The following is an 18,060-nucleotide window of genomic DNA, read 5'->3' as shown; positions in this document are numbered from 1 at the left end:
TTCTTTTCCCCAAGGGAAATGGCCTCCGTTTGTACCCACTCACCCTGGCAGAAATTTGGGAGCCAAGCTAGAATTACCAAATCTTTCCTGGATTTTTCCAAAAGAAAAGCTGGCAGCAACTAGAACCCTGGAGGTACTTAGAGCCTCAAAGGCCACCTTAAACATATTACTGAGACCCTGGGTAAAGGACATTTTTCCCATGCAAAATGGCCTCCATTTCTGGCCACTTAGCCTGGCAGGCAGGGCAGTGCCAAGCGAGAAACTTACAATGTGTGCTGGACTCCTCAAAAGAGAAAGCTGGCAGCAACTCGGACCCTGCAAGTCCTTAGAGCCCCAGATGCCACCTTTCATCTGATACCCAGACCCTGGGCCAATGACTTCATTTTCCCCATGGAAAATGGGGTCAGTTTGAGGACACTCGCCCTGGCCATCTGCATTGTTCCCTTGTGAAATTTGTAAATTTTGCTGGATTCCTCCACAACTAAAGCTGCCAGCATCTAGGAGCTAGCAAGTCCTTAGAGCCCCAAAAGCCACCTGTCATTAATACCCAGACCCGGGAGACATCACTTCATTTTCCCCATGGAAAATGGCGTCAGTTTGAAGCCACTCGCCCTGGCAGAAAGTGGGGAGCCAAGCGAGAATTACCAAATCTTTGCCGCATTTTTCCAAAACAAAAGCTGGCAGCAACTAGAACCCTGGAAGTACTTAGAGCCTCAAAGGCCACCTTGAACATATTACTGAGACCCTGGGAAAAGGACATTTTTCCCATGCAAAATGGCCTTCATTTCTGGCCACTTGGCCTGGCAGGCAGGGCAGTGCCAAGCGAGAAATTTACAAACTGTTCTGGATTCTTCAAATCGAAATCTGCCCGCAACTAGGACGGTGCAAGTCCTTACAGCCCCAGATGCCACCTTTCATCTGATACCCAGACCCTGGGCCAAAGACTTCATTTTCCCCATGGAAAATGGCCTCCATTTCTGGCCTCTCACCCTGACCAATAGGGTGGTGCCCAGCAAGAAATTTGCAATCTTTGCTGGATTTCTCCAAATCTAAAGCTGCCAGTAAGTAGTACCCTGCAAGTCCTTAGAGCCCCAAAGGCCACCTTTCATCTGACACCCAGACCCTGGGGAAAGGACTTTTTTTCCCCATGGGAAATGGCCTCCGTTTGCAGCCACTCACCCTGGCAGAAATTTGGGAGCCAAGCTAGAATTACCAAATCTTTCCTGGATTTTTCCAAAAGAAAAGCTGGCAGCAACTAGAACCCTGGAGGTACTTAGAGCCTCAAAGGCCACCTTAAACATATTACTGAGACCCTGGGTAAAGGACATTTTTCCCATGCAAAATGGCCTCCATTTCTGGCCACTTAGCCTGGCAGGCAGGGCAGTGCCAAGCGAGAAACTTACAATGTGTGCTGGACTCCTCAAAAGAGAAAGCTGGCAGCAACTCGGACCCTGCAAGTCCTTAGAGCCCCAGATGCCACCTTTCATCTGATACCCAGACCCTGGGCCAATGACTTCATTTTCCCCATGGAAAATGGGGTCAGTTTGAGGACACTCGCCCTGGCCATCTGCATTGTTCCCTTGTGAAATTTGTAAATTTTGCTGGATTCCTCCACAACTAAAGCTGCCAGCATCTAGGAGCTAGCAAGTCCTTAGAGCCCCAAAAGCCACCTGTCATTAATACCCAGACCCGGGAGACATCACTTCATTTTCCCCATGGAAAATGGCGTCAGTTTGAAGCCACTCGCCCTGGCAGAAAGTGGGGAGCCAAGCGAGAATTACCAAATCTTTGCCGCATTTTTCCAAAACAAAAGCTGGCAGCATCTAGAACCCTGGAAGTACTTAGAGCCTCAAAGGCCACCTTGAACATATTACTGAGACCCTGGGTAAAGGACATTTTTCCCATGCAAAATGGCCTTCATTTCTGGCCACTTGGCCTGGCAGGCAGGGCAGTGCCAAGCGAGAAATTTACAAACTGTTCTGGATTCTTCAAAAACGAAAGCTGCCCGCAACTAGGACGCTGCAAGTCCTTAGAGCCCCAGATGCCACCTTTCATCTGATACCCAGACCCTGGGCCAATGACTTCATTTTCCCCATGGAAAATGGCCTCCATTTCTGGCCTCTCACCCTGACCAATAGCGTGGTGCCCAGCAAGAAATTTGCAATCTTTGCAGGATTTCTCCAAATCTAAAGCTGCCAGTAAGTAGTACCCTGCAAGTCCTTAGAGCCCCAAAGGCCACCTTTCATCTGACACCCAGACCCTGGGGAAAGGACTTTTTTTCCCCATGGGAAATGGCCTCCGTTTGCAGCCACTCGCCCTGGCAGAAATTTGGGAGCCAAGCGAGAATTACCAAATCGTTGCCGCATTTTTCCAAAACAAAAGCTGGCAGCAACTAGAACCCTGGAAGTACTTAGAGCCTCAAAGGGCACCTTGAACATATTACTGAGACCCTGGGAAAAGGACATTTTTCCCATGCAAAATGGCCTTCATTTCTGGCCACTTGGCCTGGCAGGCAGGGCAGTGCCAAGCGAGAAATTTACAAACTGTACTGGATTCTTCAAAAACAAAAGCTGCCCGCAACTAGGACGCTGCAAGTCCTTAGAGCCCCAGATGCCACCTTTCATCTGATACCGAGAACCTCGGCCAATTTCATTTGCAGCCATGTACCTTGGCCAACAGGGCAGTGCCAGTGAGAAATTGGCCCAGGGTCTGGGTATCAGATTCATTTTCCCCACGGAAAATGGCCTCCATTTCTGGCCTCTCACCCTGACCAACCGGGTGGTGCCCAGCAAGAAATTTGAAATCTTTGCTGGATTTCTCCAAATCTAAAGCTGCCAGTAAGAAGTACCCTGCAAGTCCTTGGTGCCCCAAAAGTCACCTTTCTTCTGACACCCAGAGCCTGGGGAAAGGACTTCTTTTCCCATGGAAAATGGCTTCTCTTTGCAGCCATTTGCCCTTGCTAACAGGGCAGTGCCCAATCAGAAATTTTTAAGCGTTGCTGGATTCTTCCACAACTAAAGATGCCGGCGACTAGGAGCTTGCAAGTCCTTAGAGCCCCAAAGGTCACCTATAATTGATAGCCAGACCCTGGGGACATGACTTCTTTTCCCCATGGAATATGGGGTCAGTTTGAGGCCACTCGCCCTGGCCATCTGCATTGTTCCCTTGTGAAATTTGTAAATTTTGCTGGATTCCTCCACAACTAAAGCTGCCACCATCTAGGAGCTAGCAAGTCCTTAGAGCCCCAAAAGCCACCTGTCATTAATACCCAGACCCGGGAGACATCACTTCATTTTCCCCATGGAAAATGGCGTCAGTTTGAAGCCACTCGCCCTGGCAGAAAGTGGGGAGCCAAGCGAGAATTACCAAATCTTTGCTGCATTTTTCCAAAAGAAAAGCTGGCAGCAACTAGAACCCTGGAAGTACTTAGAGCCTCAAAGGCCACCTTGAACATATTACTGAGACCCTAGCTAAGGGACATTTTTCCCATGCAAAATGGCCTCCATTTCTGGCCACTTGGCCTGGCAGGCAAGGCAGTGCCAAGCGAGACATTTACAAACTGTTCTGGATTCTTCAAAAACGAAAGCTGCCCGCAACTAGGACGCTGCAAGTACTTAGAGCCCCAGATGCCACCTTTCATCTGATACCCAGACCCTGGGCCAATGACTTCATTTTCCCCATGGAAAATGGCCTCCATTTCTGGCCTCTCACCCTGACCAATAGGGTGGTGCCCAGCAAGAAATTTGCAATCTTTGCTGGATTTCTCCAAATCTAAAGCTGCCAGTAAGTAGTACCCTGCAAGTCCTTAGAGCCCCAAAGGCCACCTTTCATCTGACACCCAGACCCTGGAGAAAGGACTTCTTTTCCCCCAAGGGAAATGGCCTCCGTTTGTACCCACTCACCCTGGCAGAAATTTGGGAGCCAAGCTAGAATTACCAAATCTTTCCTGGATTTTTCCAAAAGAAAAGCTGGCAGCAACTAGAACCCTGGAGGTACTTAGAGCCTCAAAGGCCACCTTAAACATATTACTGAGACCCTGGGTAAAGGACATTTTTCCCATGCAAAATGGCCTCCATTTCTGGCCACTTAGCCTGGCAGGCAGGGCAGTGCCAAGCGAGAAACTTACAATGTGTGCTGGACTCCTCAAAAGAGAAAGCTGGCAGCAACTCGGAGCCTGCAAGTCCTTAGAGCCCCAGATGCCACCTTTCATCTGATACCCAGACCCTGGGCCAATGACTTCATTTTCCCCATGGAAAATGGGGTCAGTTTGAGGACACTCGCCCTGGCCATCTGCATTGTTCCCTTGTGAAATTTGTAAATTTTGCTGGATTCCTCCACAACTAAAGCTGCCAGCATCTAGGAGCTAGCAAGTCCTTAGAGCCCCAAAAGCCACCTGTCATTAATACCCAGACCCGGGAGACATCACTTCATTTTCCCCATGGAAAATGGCGTCAGTTTGAAGCCACTCGCCCTGGCAGAAAGTGGGGAGCCAAGCGAGAATTACCAAATCTTTGCCGCATTTTTCCAAAACAAAAGCTGGCAGCAACTAGAACCCTGGAAGTACTTAGAGCCTCAAAGGCCACCTTGAACATATTACTGAGACCCTGGGAAAAGGACATTTTTCCCATGCAAAATGGCCTTCATTTCTGGCCACTTGGCCTGGCAGGCAGGGCAGTGCCAAGCGAGAAATTTACAAACTGTTCTGGATTCTTCAAATCGAAATCTGCCCGCAACTAGGACGGTGCAAGTCCTTACAGCCCCAGATGCCACCTTTCATCTGATACCCAGACCCTGGGCCAAAGACTTCATTTTCCCCATGGAAAATGGCCTCCATTTCTGGCCTCTCACCCTGACCAATAGGGTGGTGCCCAGCAAGAAATTTGCAATCTTTGCTGGATTTCTCCAAATCTAAAGCTGCCAGTAAGTAGTACCCTGCAAGTCCTTAGAGCCCCAAAGGCCACCTTTCATCTGACACCCAGACCCTGGGGAAAGGACTTTTTTTCCCCATGGGAAATGGCCTCCGTTTGCAGCCACTCACCCTGGCAGAAATTTGGGAGCCAAGCTAGAATTACCAAATCTTTCCTGGATTTTTCCAAAAGAAAAGCTGGCAGCAACTAGAACCCTGGAGGTACTTAGAGCCTCAAAGGCCACCTTAAACATATTACTGAGACCCTGGGTAAAGGACATTTTTCCCATGCAAAATGGCCTCCATTTCTGGCCACTTAGCCTGGCAGGCAGGGCAGTGCCAAGCGAGAAACTTACAATGTGTGCTGGACTCCTCAAAAGAGAAAGCTGGCAGCAACTCGGACCCTGCAAGTCCTTAGAGCCCCAGATGCCACCTTTCATCTGATACCCAGACCCTGGGCCAATGACTTCATTTTCCCCATGGAAAATGGGGTCAGTTTGAGGACACTCGCCCTGGCCATCTGCATTGTTCCCTTGTGAAATTTGTAAATTTTGCTGGATTCCTCCACAACTAAAGCTGCCAGCATCTAGGAGCTAGCAAGTCCTTAGAGCCCCAAAAGCCACCTGTCATTAATACCCAGACCCGGGAGACATCACTTCATTTTCCCCATGGAAAATGGCGTCAGTTTGAAGCCACTCGCCCTGGCAGAAAGTGGGGAGCCAAGCGAGAATTACCAAATCTTTGCCGCATTTTTCCAAAACAAAAGCTGGCAGCATCTAGAACCCTGGAAGTACTTAGAGCCTCAAAGGCCACCTTGAACATATTACTGAGACCCTGGGTAAAGGACATTTTTCCCATGCAAAATGGCCTTCATTTCTGGCCACTTGGCCTGGCAGGCAGGGCAGTGCCAAGCGAGAAATTTACAAACTGTTCTGGATTCTTCAAAAACGAAAGCTGCCCGCAACTAGGACGCTGCAAGTCCTTAGAGCCCCAGATGCCACCTTTCATCTGATACCCAGACCCTGGGCCAATGACTTCATTTTCCCCATGGAAAATGGCCTCCATTTCTGGCCTCTCACCCTGACCAATAGCGTGGTGCCCAGCAAGAAATTTGCAATCTTTGCAGGATTTCTCCAAATCTAAAGCTGCCAGTAAGTAGTACCCTGCAAGTCCTTAGAGCCCCAAAGGCCACCTTTCATCTGACACCCAGACCCTGGGGAAAGGACTTTTTTTCCCCATGGGAAATGGCCTCCGTTTGCAGCCACTCGCCCTGGCAGAAATTTGGGAGCCAAGCGAGAATTACCAAATCGTTGCCGCATTTTTCCAAAACAAAAGCTGGCAGCAACTAGAACCCTGGAAGTACTTAGAGCCTCAAAGGGCACCTTGAACATATTACTGAGACCCTGGGAAAAGGACATTTTTCCCATGCAAAATGGCCTTCATTTCTGGCCACTTGGCCTGGCAGGCAGGGCAGTGCCAAGCGAGAAATTTACAAACTGTACTGGATTCTTCAAAAACAAAAGCTGCCCGCAACTAGGACGCTGCAAGTCCTTAGAGCCCCAGATGCCACCTTTCATCTGATACCGAGAACCTCGGCCAATTTCATTTGCAGCCATGTACCTTGGCCAACAGGGCAGTGCCAGTGAGAAATTGGCCCAGGGTCTGGGTATCAGATTCATTTTCCCCACGGAAAATGGCCTCCATTTCTGGCCTCTCACCCTGACCAACCGGGTGGTGCCCAGCAAGAAATTTGAAATCTTTGCTGGATTTCTCCAAATCTAAAGCTGCCAGTAAGAAGTACCCTGCAAGTCCTTGGTGCCCCAAAAGTCACCTTTCTTCTGACACCCAGAGCCTGGGGAAAGGACTTCTTTTCCCATGGAAAATGGCTTCTCTTTGCAGCCATTTGCCCTTGCTAACAGGGCAGTGCCCAATCAGAAATTTTTAAGCGTTGCTGGATTCTTCCACAACTAAAGATGCCGGCGACTAGGAGCTTGCAAGTCCTTAGAGCCCCAAAGGTCACCTATAATTGATAGCCAGACCCTGGGGACATGACTTCTTTTCCCCATGGAATATGGGGTCAGTTTGAGGCCACTCGCCCTGGCCATCTGCATTGTTCCCTTGTGAAATTTGTAAATTTTGCTGGATTCCTCCACAACTAAAGCTGCCACCATCTAGGAGCTAGCAAGTCCTTAGAGCCCCAAAAGCCACCTGTCATTAATACCCAGACCCGGGAGACATCACTTCATTTTCCCCATGGAAAATGGCGTCAGTTTGAAGCCACTCGCCCTGGCAGAAAGTGGGGAGCCAAGCGAGAATTACCAAATCTTTGCTGCATTTTTCCAAAAGAAAAGCTGGCAGCAACTAGAACCCTGGAAGTACTTAGAGCCTCAAAGGCCACCTTGAACATATTACTGAGACCCTAGCTAAGGGACATTTTTCCCATGCAAAATGGCCTCCATTTCTGGCCACTTGGCCTGGCAGGCAAGGCAGTGCCAAGCGAGACATTTACAAACTGTTCTGGATTCTTCAAAAACGAAAGCTGCCCGCAACTAGGACGCTGCAAGTACTTAGAGCCCCAGATGCCACCTTTCATCTGATACCCAGACCCTGGGCCAATGACTTCATTTTCCCCATGGAAAATGGCCTCCATTTCTGGCCTCTCACCCTGACCAATAGGGTGGTGCCCAGCAAGAAATTTGCAATCTTTGCTGGATTTCTCCAAATCTAAAGCTGCCAGTAAGTAGTACCCTGCAAGTCCTTAGAGCCCCAAAGGCCACCTTTCATCTGACACCCAGACCCTGGAGAAAGGACTTCTTTTCCCCCAAGGGAAATGGCCTCCGTTTGTACCCACTCACCCTGGCAGAAATTTGGGAGCCAAGCTAGAATTACCAAATCTTTCCTGGATTTTTCCAAAAGAAAAGCTGGCAGCAACTAGAACCCTGGAGGTACTTAGAGCCTCAAAGGCCACCTTAAACATATTACTGAGACCCTGGGTAAAGGACATTTTTCCCATGCAAAATGGCCTCCATTTCTGGCCACTTAGCCTGGCAGGCAGGGCAGTGCCAAGCGAGAAACTTACAATGTGTGCTGGACTCCTCAAAAGAGAAAGCTGGCAGCAACTCGGAGCCTGCAAGTCCTTAGAGCCCCAGATGCCACCTTTCATCTGATACCCAGACCCTGGGCCAATGACTTCATTTTCCCCATGGAAAATGGGGTCAGTTTGAGGACACTCGCCCTGGCCATCTGCATTGTTCCCTTGTGAAATTTGTAAATTTTGCTGGATTCCTCCACAACTAAAGCTGCCAGCATCTAGGAGCTAGCAAGTCCTTAGAGCCCCAAAAGCCACCTGTCATTAATACCCAGACCCGGGAGACATCACTTCATTTTCCCCATGGAAAATGGCGTCAGTTTGAAGCCACTCGCCCTGGCAGAAAGTGGGGAGCCAAGCGAGAATTACCAAATCTTTGCCGCATTTTTCCAAAACAAAAGCTGGCAGCAACTAGAACCCTGGAAGTACTTAGAGCCTCAAAGGCCACCTTGAACATATTACTGAGACCCTGGGAAAAGGACATTTTTCCCATGCAAAATGGCCTTCATTTCTGGCCACTTGGCCTGGCAGGCAGGGCAGTGCCAAGCGAGAAATTTACAAACTGTTCTGGATTCTTCAAATCGAAATCTGCCCGCAACTAGGACGGTGCAAGTCCTTACAGCCCCAGATGCCACCTTTCATCTGATACCCAGACCCTGGGCCAAAGACTTCATTTTCCCCATGGAAAATGGCCTCCATTTCTGGCCTCTCACCCTGACCAATAGGGTGGTGCCCAGCAAGAAATTTGCAATCTTTGCTGGATTTCTCCAAATCTAAAGCTGCCAGTAAGTAGTACCCTGCAAGTCCTTAGAGCCCCAAAGGCCACCTTTCATCTGACACCCAGACCCTGGAGAAAGGACTTCTTTTCCCCCAAGGGAAATGGCCTCCGTTTGTACCCACTCACCCTGGCAGAAATTTGGGAGCCAAGCTAGAATTACCAAATCTTTCCTGGATTTTTCCAAAAGAAAAGCTGGCAGCAACTAGAACCCTGGAAGTACTTAGAGCCTCAAAGGCCACCTTAAACATATTACTGAGACCCTGGGTAAAGGACATTTTTCCCATGCAAAATGGCCTCCATTTCTGGCCACTTAGCCTGGCAGGCAGGGCAGTGCCAAGCGAGAAACTTACAATGTGTGCTGGACTCCTCAAAAGAGAAAGCTGGCAGCAACTCGGACCCTGCAAGTCCTTAGAGCCCCAGATGCCACCTTTCATCTGATACCCAGACCCTGGGCCAATGACTTCATTTTCCCCATGGAAAATGGGGTCAGTTTGAGGACACTCGCCCTGGCCATCTGCATTGTTCCCTTGTGAAATTTATAAATTTTGCTGGATTCCTCCACAACTAAAGCTGCCACCATCTAGGAGCTAGCAAGTCCTTAGAGCCCCAAAAGCCACCTGTCATTAATACCCAGACCCGGGAGACATCACTTCATTTTCCCCATGGAAAATGGCGTCAGTTTGAAGCCACTCGCCCTGGCAGAAAGTGGGGAGCCAAGCGAGAATTACCAAATCTTTGCCGCATTTTTCCAAAACAAAAGCTGGCAGCATCTAGAATCCTGGAAGTACTTAGAGCCTCAAAGGCCACCTTGAACATATTACTGAGACCCTGGGTAAAGGACATTTTTCCCATGCAAAATGGCCTTCATTTCTGGCCACTTGGCCTGGCAGGCAGGGCAGTGCCAAGCGAGAAATTTACAAACTGTTCTGGATTCTTCAAATCGAAAGCTGCCCGCAACTAGGACGCTGCAAGTCCTTAGAGCCCCAGATGCCACCTTTCATCTGATACCCAGACCCTGGGCCAAAGACTTCATTTTCCCCATGGAAAATGGCCTCCATTTCTGGCCTCTCACCCTGACCAATAGGGTGGTGCCCAGCAAGAAATTTGCAATCTTTGCTGGATTTCTCCAAATCTAAAGCTGCCAGTAAGTAGTACCCTGCAAGTCCTTAGAGCCCCAAAGGCCACCTTTCATCTGACACCCAGACCCTGGGGAAAGGACTTATTTTCCCCATGGGAAATGGCCTCCGTTTGCAGCCACTCGCCCTGGCAGAAAGTGGGGAACCAAGCTAGAATTACCAAATCTTTGCCGCATTTTTCCAAAACAAAAGCTGGCAGCAACTAGAACCCTGGAAGTACTTAGAGCCTCAAAGGGCACCTTGAACATATTACTGAGACCCTGGGTAAAGGACATTTTTCCCATGCAAAATGGCCTTCATTTCTGGCCACTTGGCCTGGCAGGCAAGGCAGTGCCAAGCAAGAAATTTACAAACTGTACTGGATTCTTCAAAAACGAAAGCTGCCAGCAACTAGGACGCTGCTAGTCCTTAGAGCCCCAGATGCCACCTTTCATCTGATACCGAGACCCTCGGCCAATTTCATTTGCAGCCATGTACCTTGGCCAACAGGGCAGTGCCAGTGAGAAATTGGCCCAGGGTCTGGGTATCAGATTCATTTTCCCCACAGAAAATGGCCTCCATTTCTGGCCTCTCACCCTGACCAATAGGGTGGTGCCCAGCAAGAAATTTGAAATCTTTGCTGGATTTCTCCAAATCTAAAGCTGCCAGTAAGACGTACCCTGCAAGTCCTTGGTGCCCCAAAAGTCACCTTTCATCTGACACCCAGACCCTGGGGAAAGGACTTCTTTTCCCATGGAAAATGGCTTCTCTTTGCAGCCATTTGCCCTGGCTAACAGGGCAGTGCCCAATCAGAAATTTTTAAGCGTTGCTGGATTCTTCCACAACTAAAGATGCCGGCAACTAGGAGCTTGCAAGTCCTTAGAGCCCCAAAGGTCACCTATAATTGATAGCCAGACCCTGGGGACATGACTTCTTTTCCCTATGGAAAATGGGGTTAGTTTGAGGCCACTCGCCCTGGCCATCTGCATTGTTCCCTTGTGAAATTTGTAAATTTTGCTGGATTCCTCCACAACTAAAGCTGCCAGCATCTAGGAGCTAGCAAGTCCTTAGAGCCCCAAAAGCCACCTGTCATTAATACCCAGACCCGGGAGACATCACTTCATTTTCCCCATGGGAAATGGCCTCCGTGTGCAGCCACTCGCCCTGGCAGAAATTTGGGAGCCAAGCGAGAATTACCAAATCGTTGCCGCATTTTTCCAAAACAAAAGCTGGAAGCATCTAGAACCCTGGAAGTACTTAGAGCCTCAAAGGCCACCTTGAACATATTACTGAGACCCTAGCTAAGGGACATTTTTCCCATGCAAAATGGCCTCCATTTCTGGCCACTTGGCCTGGCAGGCAAGGCAGTGCCAAGCGAGAAATTTACAAACTGTGCTGGACTCCTCAAAAACGAAAGCTGCCATCAACTCGGACCCTGCAAGTCCTTAGAGCCCCAAAAGCCACCTTTCATCTGATACCCAGACCCTGGGCCAATGACTTCATTTTCCCCATGGAAAATGGCCTCCATTTCTGGCCTCTCACCCTGACCAATAGGGTGGTGCCCAGCAAGAAATTTGCAATCTTTGCTGGATTTCTCCAAATCTAAAGCTGCCAGTAAGTAGTACCCTGCAAGTCCTTAGAGCCCCAAAGGCCACCTTTCATCTGACACCCAGACCCTGGAGAAAGGACTTCTTTTCCCCCAAGGGAAATGGCCTCCGTTTGTACCCACTCACCCTGGCAGAAATTTGGGAGCCAAGCTAGAATTACCAAATCTTTCCTGGATTTTTCCAAAAGAAAAGCTGGCAGCAACTAGAACCCTGGAAGTACTTAGAGCCTCAAAGGCCACCTTAAACATATTACTGAGACCCTGGGTAAAGGACATTTTTCCCATGCAAAATGGCCTCCATTTCTGGCCACTTAGCCTGGCAGGCAGGGCAGTGCCAAGCGAGAAACTTACAATGTGTGCTGGACTCCTCAAAAGAGAAAGCTGGCAGCAACTCGGACCCTGCAAGTCCTTAGAGCCCCAGATGCCACCTTTCATCTGATACCCAGACCCTGGGCCAATGACTTCATTTTCCCCATGGAAAATGGGGTCAGTTTGAGGACACTCGCCCTGGCCATCTGCATTGTTCCCTTGTGAAATTTGTAAATTTTGCTGGATTCCTCCACAACTAAAGCTGCCAGCATCTAGGAGCTAGCAAGTCCTTAGAGCCCCAAAAGCCACCTGTCATTAATACCCAGACCCGGGAGACATCACTTCATTTTCCCCATGGAAAATGGCGTCAGTTTGAAGCCACTCGCCCTGGCAGAAAGTGGGGAGCCAAGCGAGAATTACCAAATCTTTGCCGCATTTTTCCAAAACAAAAGCTGGCAGCATCTAGAACCCTGGAAGTACTTAGAGCCTCAAAGGCCACCTTGAACATATTACTGAGACCCTGGGTAAAGGACATTTTTCCCATGCAAAATGGCCTTCATTTCTGGCCACTTGGCCTGGCAGGCAGGGCAGTGCCAAGCGAGAAATTTACAAACTGTTCTGGATTCTTCAAATCGAAAGCTGCCCGCAACTAGGACGCTGCAAGTCCTTAGAGCCCCAGATGCCACCTTTCATCTGATACCCAGACCCTGGGCCAAAGACTTCATTTTCCCCATGGAAAATGGCCTCCATTTCTGGCCTCTCACCCTGACCAATAGCGTGGTGCCCAGCAAGAAATTTGCAATCTTTGCTGGATTTCTCCAAATCTAAAGCTGCCAGTAAGTAGTACCCTGCAAGTCCTTAGAGCCCCAAAGGCCACCTTTCATCTGACACCCAGACCCTGGGGAAAGGACTTATTTTCCCCATGGGAAATGGCCTCCGTTTGCAGCCACTCGCCCTGGCAGAAAGTGGGGAACCAAGCTAGAATTACCAAATCTTTGCCGCATTTTTCCAAAACAAAAGCTGGCAGCAACTAGAACCCTGGAAGTACTTAGAGCCTCAAAGGGCACCTTGAACATATTACTGAGACCCTGGGTAAAGGACATTTTTCCCATGCAAAATGGCCTTCATTTCTGGCCACTTGGCCTGGCAGGCAAGGCAGTGCCAAGCAAGAAATTTACAAACTGTACTGGATTCTTCAAAAACGAAAGCTGCCAGCAACTAGGACGCTGCTAGTCCTTAGAGCCCCAGATGCCACCTTTCATCTGATACCGAGACCCTCGGCCAATTTCATTTGCAGCCATGTACCTTGGCCAACAGGGCAGTGCCAGTGAGAAATTGGCCCAGGGTCTGGGTATCAGATTCATTTTCCCCACAGAAAATGGCCTCCATTTCTGGCCTCTCACCCTGACCAATAGGGTGGTGCCCAGCAAGAAATTTGAAATCTTTGCTGGATTTCTCCAAATCTAAAGCTGCCAGTAAGACGTACCCTGCAAGTCCTTGGTGCCCCAAAAGTCACCTTTCATCTGACACCCAGACCCTGGGGAAAGGACTTCTTTTCCCATGGAAAATGGCTTCTCTTTGCAGCCATTTGCCCTGGCTAACAGGGCAGTGCCCAATCAGAAATTTTTAAGCGTTGCTGGATTCTTCCACAACTAAAGATGCCGGCAACTAGGAGCTTGCAAGTCCTTAGAGCCCCAAAGGTCACCTATAATTGATAGCCAGACCCTGGGGACATGACTTCTTTTCCCTATGGAAAATGGGGTTAGTTTGAGGCCACTCGCCCTGGCCATCTGCATTGTTCCCTTGTGAAATTTGTAAATTTTGCTGGATTCCTCCACAACTAAAGCTGCCAGCATCTAGGAGCTAGCAAGTCCTTAGAGCCCCAAAAGCCACCTGTCATTAATACCCAGACCCGGGAGACATCAATTCATTTTCCCCATGGAAAATGGCGTCAGTTTGAAGCCACTCGCCCTGGCAGAAAGTGGGGAGCCAAGCGAGAATTACCAAATCTTTGCCGCATTTTTCCAAAACAAAAGCTGGCAGCATCTAGAACCCTGGAAGTACTTAGAGCCTCAAAGGCCACCTTGAACATATTACTGAGACCCTGGGTAAAGGACATTTTTCCCATGCAAAATGGCCTTCATTTCTGGCCACTTGGCCTGGCAGGCAGGGCAGTGCAAAGCGAGAAATTTACAAACTGTTCTGGATTCTTCAAAAACGAAAGCTGCCCGCAACTAGGACGCTGCAAGTCCTTAGAGCCCCAGATGCCACCTTTCATCTGATACCCAGACCCTGGGCCAATGACTTCATTTTCCCCATGGAAAATGGCCTCCATTTCTGGCCTCTCACCCTGACCAATAGCGTGGTGCCCAGCAAGAAATTTGCAATCTTTGCAGGATTTCTCCAAATCTAAAGCTGCCAGTAAGTAGTACCCTGCAAGTCCTTAGAGCCCCAAAGGCCACCTTTCATCTGACACCCAGACTCTGGGGAAAGGACTTTTTTTCCCCATGGGAAATGGCCTCCGTTTGCAGCCACTCGCCCTGGCAGAAATTTGGGAGCCAAGCGAGAATTACCAAATCGTTGCCGCATTTTTCCAAAACAAAAGCTGGCAGCAACTAGAACCCTGGAAGTACTTAGAGCCTCAAAGGGCACCTTGAACATATTACTGAGACCCTGGGAAAAGGACATTTTTCCCATGCAAAATGGCCTTCATTTCTGGCCACTTGGCCTGGCAGGCAGGGCAGTGCCAAGCGAGAAATTTACAAACTGTACTGGATTCTTCAAAAACAAAAGCTGCCCGCAACTAGGACGCTGCAAGTCCTTAGAGCCCCAGATGCCACCTTTCATCTGATACCGAGAACCTCGGCCAATTTCATTTGCAGCCATGTACCTTGGCCAACAGGGCAGTGCCAGTGAGAAATTGGCCCAGGGTCTGGGTATCAGATTCATTTTCCCCACGGAAAATGGCCTCCATTTCTGGCCTCTCACCCTGACCAATAGGGTGGTGCCCAGCAAGAAATTTGAAATCTTTGCTGGATTTCTCCAAATCTAAAGCTGCCAGTAAGAAGTACCCTGCAAGTCCTTAGAGCCCCAAAAGTCACCTTTCTTCTGACACCCAGACCCTGGGGAAAGGACTTCTTTTCCCATGGAAAATGGCTTCTCTTTGCAGCCATTTGCCCTTGCTAACAGGGCAGTGCCCAATCAGAAATTTTTAAGCGTTGCTGGATTCTTCCACAACTAAAGATGCCGGCGACTAGGAGCTTGCAAGTCCTTAGAGCCCCAAAGGTCACCTATAATTGATAGCCAGACCCTGGGGACATGACTTCTTTTCCCCATGGAATATGGGGTCAGTTTGAGGACACTCGCCCTGGCCATCTGCATTGTTCCCTTGTGAAATTTGTAAATTTTGCTGGATTCCTCCACAACTAAAGCTGCCAGCATCTAGGAGCTAGCAAGTCCTTAGAGCCCCAAAAGCCACCTGTCATTAATACCCAGAGCCGGGAGACATCACTTCATTTTCCCCATGGAAAATGGCGTCAGTTTGAAGCCACTCGCCCTGGCAGAAAGTGGGGAGCCAAGCGAGAATTACCAAATCTTTGCTGCATTTTTCCAAAAGAAAAGCTGGCAGCAACTAGAACCCTGGAAGTACTTAGAGCCTCAAAGGCCACCTTGAACATATTACTGAGACCCTAGCTAAGGGACATTTTTCCCATGCAAAATGGCCTCCATTTCTGGCCACTTGGCCTGGCAGGCAAGGCAGTGCCAAGCGAGAAATTTACAAACTGTGCTGGACTCCTCAAAAACGAAAGCTGCCATCAACTCGGACCCTGCAAGTCCTTAGAGCCCCAGATGCCACCTTTCATCTGATACCCAGACCCTTGGCCAATGACTTCATTTTCCCCATGGAAAATGGCCTCCATTTCTGGCCTCTCACCCTGACCAATAGGGTGGTGCCCAGCAAGAAATTTGAACTCTTTGCTGGATTTCTCCAAATCTAAAGCTGCCAGTAAGTAGTACCCTGCAAGTCCTTAGAGCCCCAAAGGCCACCTTTCATCTGACACCCAGACCCTGGGGAAAGGACTTCTTTTCCCCCAAGGGAAATGGCCTCCGTTTGTACCCACTCACCCTGGCAGAAATTTGGGAGCCAAGCTAGAATTACCAAATCTTTCCTGGATTTTTCCAAAAGAAAAGCTGGCAGCAACTAGAACCCTGGAGGTACTTAGAGCCTCAAAGGCCACCTTAAACATATTACTGAGACCCTGGGTAAAGGACATTTTTCCCATGCAAAATGGCCTCCATTTCTGGCCACTTAGCCTGGCAGGCAGGGCAGTGCCAAGCGAGAAACTTACAATGTGTGCTGGACTCCTCAAAAGAGAAAGCTGGCAGCAACTCGGACCCTGCAAGTCCTTAGAGCCCCAGATGCCACCTTTCATCTGATACCCAGACCCTGGGCCAATGACTTCATTTTCCCCATGGAAAATGGGGTCAGTTTGAGGACACTCGCCCTGGCCATCTGCATTGTTCCCTTGTGAAATTTGTAAATTTTGCTGGATTCCTCCACAACTAAAGCTGCCAGCATCTAGGAGCTAGCAAGTCCTTAGAGCCCCAAAAGCCACCTGTCATTAATACCCAGACCCGGGAGACATCACTTCATTTTCCCCATGGAAAATGGCGTCAGTTTGAAGCCACTCGCCCTGGCAGAAAGTGGGGAGCCAAGCGAGAATTACCAAATCTTTGCCGCATTTTTCCAAAACAAAAGCTGGCAGCATCTAGAACCCTGGAAGTACTTAGAGCCTCAAAGGCCACCTTGAACATATTACTGAGACCCTGGGTAAAGGACATTTTTCCCATGCAAAATGGCCTTCATTTCTGGCCACTTGGCCTGGCAGGCAGGGCAGTGCCAAGCGAGAAATTTACAAACTGTTCTGGATTCTTCAAATCGAAAGCTGCCCACAACTAGGACGCTGCAAGTCCTTAGAGCCCCAGATGCCACCTTTCATCTGATACCCAGACCCTGGGCCAAAGACTTCATTTTCCCCATGGAAAATGGCCTCCATTTCTGGCCTCTCACCCTGACCAATAGGGTGGTGCCCAGCAAGAAATTTGCAATCTTTGCTGGATTTCTCCAAATCTAAAGCTGCCAGTAAGTAGTACCCTGCAAGTCCTTAGAGCCCCAAAGGCCACCTTTCATCTGACACCCAGACCCTGGGGAAAGGACTTTTTTTCCCTATGGGAAATGGCCTCCGTTTGCAGCCACTCACCCTGGCAGAAATTTGGGAGCCAAGCTAGAATTACCAAATCTTTGCCGCATTTTTCCAAAAGAAAAGCTGGCAGCATCTAGAACCCTGGAAGTACTTAGAGCCTCAAAGGCCACCTTGAACATATTACTGAGACCCTGGGTAAAGGACATTTTTCCCATGCAAAATGGCCTTCATTTCTGGCCACTTGGCCTGGCAGGCAGGGCAGTGCAAAGCGAGAAATTTACAAACTGTTCTGGATTCTTCAAAAACGAAAGCTGCCCGCAACTAGGACGCTGCAAGTCCTTAGAGCCCCAGATGCCACCTTTCATCTGATACCCAGACCCTGGGCCAAAGACTTCATTTTCCCCATGGAAAATGGCCTCCATTTCTGGCCTCTCACCCTGACCAATAGCGTGGTGCCCAGCAAGAAATTTGCAATCTTTGCAGGATTTCTCCAAATCTAAAGCTGCCAGTAAGTAGTACCCTGCAAGTCCTTAGAGCCCCAAAGGCCACCTTTCATCTGACACCCAGACCCTGGGGAAAGGACTTTTTTTCCCCATGGGAAATGGCCTCCGTTTGCAGCCACTCGCCCTGGCAGAAATTTGGGAGCCAAGCGAGAATTACCAAATCGTTGCCGCATTTTTCCAAAACAAAAGCTGGCAGCAACTAGAACCCTGGAAGTACTTAGAGCCTCAAAGGGCACCTTGAACATATTACTGAGACCCTGGGAAAAGGACATTTTTCCCATGCAAAATGGCCTTCATTTCTGGCCACTTGGCCTGGCAGGCAGGGCAGTGCCAAGCGAGAAATTTACAAACTGTACTGGATTCTTCAAAAACAAAAGCTGCCCGCAACTAGGACGCTGCAAGTCCTTAGAGCCCCAGATGCCACCTTTCATCTGATACCGAGAACCTCGGCCAATTTCATTTGCAGCCATGTACCTTGGCCAACAGGGCAGTGCCAGTGAGATATTGGCCCAGGGTCTGGGTATCAGATTCATTTTCCCCACGGAAAATGG

Source organism: Molothrus aeneus, chromosome 23 (genome assembly GCF_037042795.1).
Source record: "Molothrus aeneus isolate 106 chromosome 23, BPBGC_Maene_1.0, whole genome shotgun sequence".
Lineage (NCBI taxonomy): Eukaryota > Metazoa > Chordata > Aves > Passeriformes > Icteridae > Molothrus > Molothrus aeneus.
This window is presented reverse-complemented; position numbering follows the sequence as displayed.